This window comes from Oncorhynchus kisutch, linkage group LG1 (genome assembly GCF_002021735.2).
Source record: "Oncorhynchus kisutch isolate 150728-3 linkage group LG1, Okis_V2, whole genome shotgun sequence".
NCBI lineage: Eukaryota > Metazoa > Chordata > Actinopteri > Salmoniformes > Salmonidae > Oncorhynchus > Oncorhynchus kisutch.
Window position 1 is genome coordinate 35,432,995 of NC_034174.2, and position 6,000 is coordinate 35,438,994.

The following is a 6,000-nucleotide window of genomic DNA, read 5'->3' on the forward strand; positions in this document are numbered from 1 at the left end:
TGATGTTGATGTCTGTTACTTGAAGTCTGTGAAGCATTTATTTTTGGTTACAATTTCTGAGGTGCAGTTAACTCTAATGAACTTATCCTCTGCAGCAGAGGTAACTCTGGGTCTTCCTTTCCTGTGGCGGTCCTCATGAGAGCCAGTTTCATCATAGCGCTTGACGTTTGTTTGCGACTGCACTTGAAGAATCTTTCAAAGTTCTTAATTGTCCGCATTGACTGACCAAATAGGGCTATCGACTGTATACCACCCCTACCTTGTCACAACACAACTGATAGGTTCAATCGCATTAAGGAAAACAATTCCACAAATTAACAAGGCACACCTGTTAATTGAAATGTATTCCAGGTGACTACCTCATGAAGCTGGTTGAGAGAATGCCAAGAGTGTGCAAAGTTGTCATCAAGGCAAAGGGTGGCTACTTTGAAGAATCTCAAATATAAAATATATTTTGATTTGTTTAACACTTTTTGGTTGATATTTCATAGTTTTGATGTAGAATGTAGAAAATAATAGAAATAAATAAAAACTCTGGAATGAGTAGGTGTATCCAAACTTTTGACTGGTACTGTATATCAAATAAGATGAAAAGAACTCATCGGCCATCGGTAATTTCACATGGATAATGGCTCAATGAGAAAACGATTACACTTGTATCTCTCTCGCTAGCTCTGAACAAACCCACTTACTGCTGCCTGTATTGCTGAGATACACAGAGTCATGTTCAGTCAGACATGACACTCAAAGGATAAATCAAACCTCAACCCATAAGTCTACGATAAAAATATATGCTAAGTTACACTCACTCAAAAAATACCTTCCATAAAACACACTTGTGTGATTCTTCAGTTTAGAGCACACAGCTCTGGCTGGAGCATCAGTCCAATCTAACTGTGAACCAGTGCTCTGGAGTGGGGGTGGAGGTTTGAAGGGAGAGAGTGAGCCAGAGCACGACTCACTGACAGGCCAGCGCTCATTCAATATATCAACAGTACAGTCCTGACAGGCTGACAGAACAGGAAATCTCACCTGCTCCCTCCTGTCAGCTCCAGCAGACACAATAGTCTCAACTGCTGCCCTCCCTACAAATAGCCCACAGAAGGGGCTCTGCACTCTGCAGATTCTCAGCAACCCAGGTGTCTCTAGGAATGCTTGTTACCTGTCTAGTGCAGAGTGACACAGAGTTAGTGCGTGGGGGTGTAGGCCTACATACAACAACCAACATGCTAGATAAAAACTTGCTTCTAAATGCACTATAGCCTTTGTCACTTGAGGCATTTGGAACTAAAGGGGCCCAAAAACAATATTGGACTAGCCTATATGATAATACAGTTAGGCCTATGATTTACTGAACAAAAATATAAACGCAACATGCAACAATTTCAAAGATTTTACTGAGTTACAGTTCATATAAGGAAATGTGTCAATTGAAATAAATTCATTAAGCCCTAATCTATGGATTTCACATGACTGGGAATGCAAATATGCATCTATTGGATCAGAAAACCAGTCAGTATCTGGTGTGACCACCATTTGCCTCATGCAGCGCGACACATCTCCTTCACATTCAGTTGATCAGGCTGTTGGTGGTTGGTGGCCTGTGGAATGTTGTCCCACTCATCTTCAATGGCTGTGCGAAGTTGCTGGATATTTTAGTGGGAACTGGAACACAATGTCATACACGTCGATCCAGAGCATCCCAAACAGGCTCAATGGGTGACATGTCTCGTGAGTATGCAGGCCATGAAAGACTATGGAAATGTTCAGCTTTCAGGAATTGTGTACAGATCTTTGCGACATGGGGTTGTGCATGATATGATCAAACTGAAACATGAGGTGATTGCGGCAGATGAACGGCACAACAATGGAGCTCAGGATCTCGTCAGTGTATCTCTGTGCATTTAAATTGCCTTCGATAAAATGCAATTGTGTTCGTTGTCCATAGCTTATGCCTGCCCATACCATAACCCCACCTCCACCATGGGGCAGACTGTTTACAACGTTGACATCAGCAAACCACTCACCCACACAATGCCATACACATGGTTTGCGGTTGTGAGGCCGGTTGGATGTACTGCCAAATGCCTAAAACAACATTGGAGTCAGCTTATGGTAGAGAAATTAACATAAAATTATCTGACAACAGCTCTGGTGGGCATTCCTGCAGTCAGCATGCCAATTGCACACTCCCTCAAAACTTGATCTGTGCATTGTGTTGTGTGACAAAACGGCACAATGTTATTAACCCCAGCACAAGTTGCACCTGTGTAATGACCATGCTGTTTAATCAGCTTCTGATATGCCACACTTGTCAGGTGGGTGGATTATCTTGGCAAAGAAGAAATGCTCACTAACAGGGATGTAAACAAATTTGTGCAGAAAATGTGAGAGAAATACACTTTTTGTGCAAATGAAACATTTCTGGGAAATTTTATTTCAGCTCATGAAACATGGGACCAACACTTTACATGTTATGTTTATATTTTTGTTCAGTGTAGTATATATGCCACGTTTAAGTGTTAAGCGAAAAGGGGGATAACATATTCATAAGAAAGCCCAAGAATCTATAGAGATGTTGAAGAACTGTGGCAAATACACCACATGCTGGATATTAACATAAACTGACGGTGAGTATAGTCTAGCCTACTCTATAGGACCAGTAACATGTTTTTACTTCAATTACTTTGTGAAATTGTAGATGACCAAGGTATGACCAGACCAGAGTGCAGTTCAAGTTATCAACTGGATCAGCGCTCACTGAGACCCGTTACTTCAGTCATATATAACACCAATTTAACAATAATGTAACAACGTAACTATAATGTAACAGTATTCTTTATGAGAAATTAACTCGAGAAGATAGGCCGTCTTAAATTTCCGAAATAAATATTCACAGTATTATTTTTATTCGAGCTACAATGCATGCCATGACTCTTGATGGCAACACTATTCTATAAAACTGTCTGATAGCCATATTGGATATGGTTCCAGTCGACCACAAAGGGAATGAAGGGATGAATAGCCGACTATGTAAAGACATTGCACTGAATATTGACGGTGAATAATACTCTTACCAGAGATAACTAGTGTGCCAATGTGAACTCAGTCCGAATATCTCCACACGAATCTTGCATCTGCTTCTTTGCTGTTTTTTCTTTGTCTTGTGGCTCTTCACTCCGTTACCTGTTATACGGCAATCAATATTTTATGAGATCCGTGTGCGCTCCTTCTCAATTGCTGTGTAAATGTAATATGTTCACTATAAAAATGTAGCTCATAATCTATTGAATGTGGGATGTTGAGCGTGTCCAGGTTCCGCCTACTGCATGCAACCTCCAATCAATTGGTTCTATTGTGCGGTTCCAGAGCGCGCGTGGAGCGTTTTTTCACGCGGCACGCGCTCTCTTGGAGCGCAACAAAATGACATGTACTAGTCTGTTACATGGCAGCTTACATTTCTTCGTTCTTCACTTTAATTTTACGTTGAATAAACTATGGAGAAATCATTATATCCATGATTGCCTGTTGCATGTAGCACCATATTTGTAATGATTGTTTGGCATTAAACAAACATTTATATTTTCTCAACGTGTAGACTTAAGACAAAAGATGCATGATTAAATAACTATCATAGAGCATAGACAATTTACCCAATAATATGGAAGGGAGCATATCACACAAAATAGACAGTGTTTTCTTTAAAATATTGTCGTTTATTTGTCCCTTTCATTCCTGTTCAAGGCTAAATGAGTCGCCACTTGCAGTGACCTGCTTTGAAGCAGCTTCCACAGTGATGCCATGCAGAAGCAGGTTTCAAGTTTCTCTTTTTTTACACACACCATTTCTGGGTCATTGACTGTCAGTTTATGAATAGGATGGGGATTGTGATGCTCTGGCATTTATCTACAAAGGCTCACAGACTCATCATCACGGGTATAGGATACATTCCGTGTGTGAATGATTAATTGGAGTAGGGACACATGACTCTATGGACACCATAATTACAGCTGCGATATTTTACTCGCCCTGTGCACTACACATAGCCTACAAATACCATGCTCAAACAAGCTTTATTCCTGTGGTGTCTCTTCTATATGGATGGGCCACTCCATCGCCTTTGAAGTCGTCAGAGGACTGCAGGCCTAGTGTGGAGTGCAGGAGACATTTCACCTCTGGAATCTAGAAGCCTAGCAGCTGTTCCAAGGGGGCCCGGTGGGGATTCATTACCTAGTGAGGAAGGGCCATGGAGGCGCAGGCAGCATGCACAGCTCAAAGGTCAGCGGAGAACCAGAGCAGATGTACACTGTGACACAGTTCTGTCTCTCATTAGAGAGATGTTGTATCCATTGGGAACTGTTCGACCTTTAGCCTACATTTGGACACTTGAAATATACTCACACACTGGTTGCCACTTTTATTTGTCTTATCAGGAAATGAAGAAAGATAAATCAGACAGGAACAATGAAGGAGACACCTGGTAACTGGTCCCTGAAGGTGCGGATATTTCCTTCCAGCAGAATCATCCAAGTGTGTGTGTGTACATGCGTGCGTGCCTGCTCTCCTGGTTTCTCCTGCTGTGCGTGACTTCACAGCTGTCTCCTTCACAAGGTGATACTACTGCAGAGAGACTCTACAAGCCCAAAAGTTAGGGTTTACATCATTATGAAAAATCCCTGATGTATAACATTTTGAGGGGCTACTATATCCATGGCCAATGTATTAATCGCTTTCCAAGCCATAACCTCATCCCGAGGCTCAATCGCTACTGCATATAGGCAGAGGGAGACAGAGAGAGACCGAGAGCTATTGGATGTGCTGGGTTAATTTAGCTAGCTGGTGGATGAGATTATTCAAACCATATTCAAACCACCATTGAATTTCCCTAACTGGATTGGTCCAAGTCTAATGTTTACAAAATAATTGTCCCAGATAGTGTCATTTTAAATGATAACCAATTTGGCAAAACGAGGTATACTATTCCTGTTTACCTAATTAGAGTAGCTCAATTGCATATCAGATGTTCCCATGATAGCACTCTTTACTGAAAAGCTCATATGACAGCGACGGTCCATTGTTTAGGATTTGAATGGGCAAATACCTCAAGAAGAGACCTTTGGCAGGCTGTCTTGTGCAATGACAACGTCAAAACGGCCCTTAGTCTGTTTGGGCTGCGTCTGCATGTCCAGTCAAGCCTGTGTGTCTGTGGCCTATGGAGATGGACATGAACACAGGGCCTAGAAACCCTCTACCTTCAGCACATAATGGGGCCAGAGAAAGAAAAGGATGCCCTCACAGATCACTACACCCAATCAATTGGCTGAGTTATGTTGGGAAATGTTACGATCAAACCCAATTAAGGTCAATGTTTCAGGCCCCCCTGGTTTTGTCTGTCGGGGGTTGATTGCCATTCACTTTGTTTTCATAAACAACAGGCCATATGAATGAGAGACTCACCATATTGTGAGTAATGTTTGATGTCACTATACAGTGAAACATCAGCACTTCTTCCTGTTTAGTAGGCACCTCACAAATAACAGAGGGAATATTTTAGAAATGAGTGTGCAAATGTATTTCTTTACTGAAATGAGGGAGTAGATCATGATATAAGAATAATGTGTAATGCTATAGGAAGTCAGCAGTTGTTCCAGTGAATCACCAAAGGCTTGTGACAGGTGCTGGATATCAGAGGCGCTAACACTGATGACACTTGACACACTGCCTGCGGGAATGAGGATGTGAGTCATATAGGTGTCTGAAGAAAGTACCTCGAATGCTGACTCTGTTGGCCAGGGTCATTACATGGAATAATCAAAAAGCTTTTCTACTTAGAAATCAAATGATGGAAGTCAAACCTTTATGTGTTTATTCTCTTTCATGACATTCTGTGATTACATCTCCGCGATGGTGCCTTTACAGACTCAGTCATCCCTTAACTGTCAATGACCCACTGTGGTTGGTTGCCCTGTTGGTCCATGGATTCCAGTTAGTGATCTCTCT

The 6,000-nt window shown here is 41.7% G+C and overlaps 1 protein-coding gene across 2 annotated transcripts in view; it reads right to left on the reverse strand.

Annotated features, from left to right (window-relative positions):
- The window catches only part of LOC109895501 (sodium-coupled neutral amino acid transporter 3), an 83,133-nt gene extending 79,781 nt beyond the window's left edge, over positions 1–3,352 (reverse strand). For both annotated transcript variants that reach the window (XM_020489235.2, XM_020489218.2), the window contains exon 1: positions 3,078–3,352. The gene's annotated coding sequence lies outside the window, so the exon portion shown is untranslated. The remainder of the gene's footprint in view (positions 1–3,077) is intronic.
- Between the last annotated feature and the right edge of the window lie 2,648 nt (positions 3,353–6,000).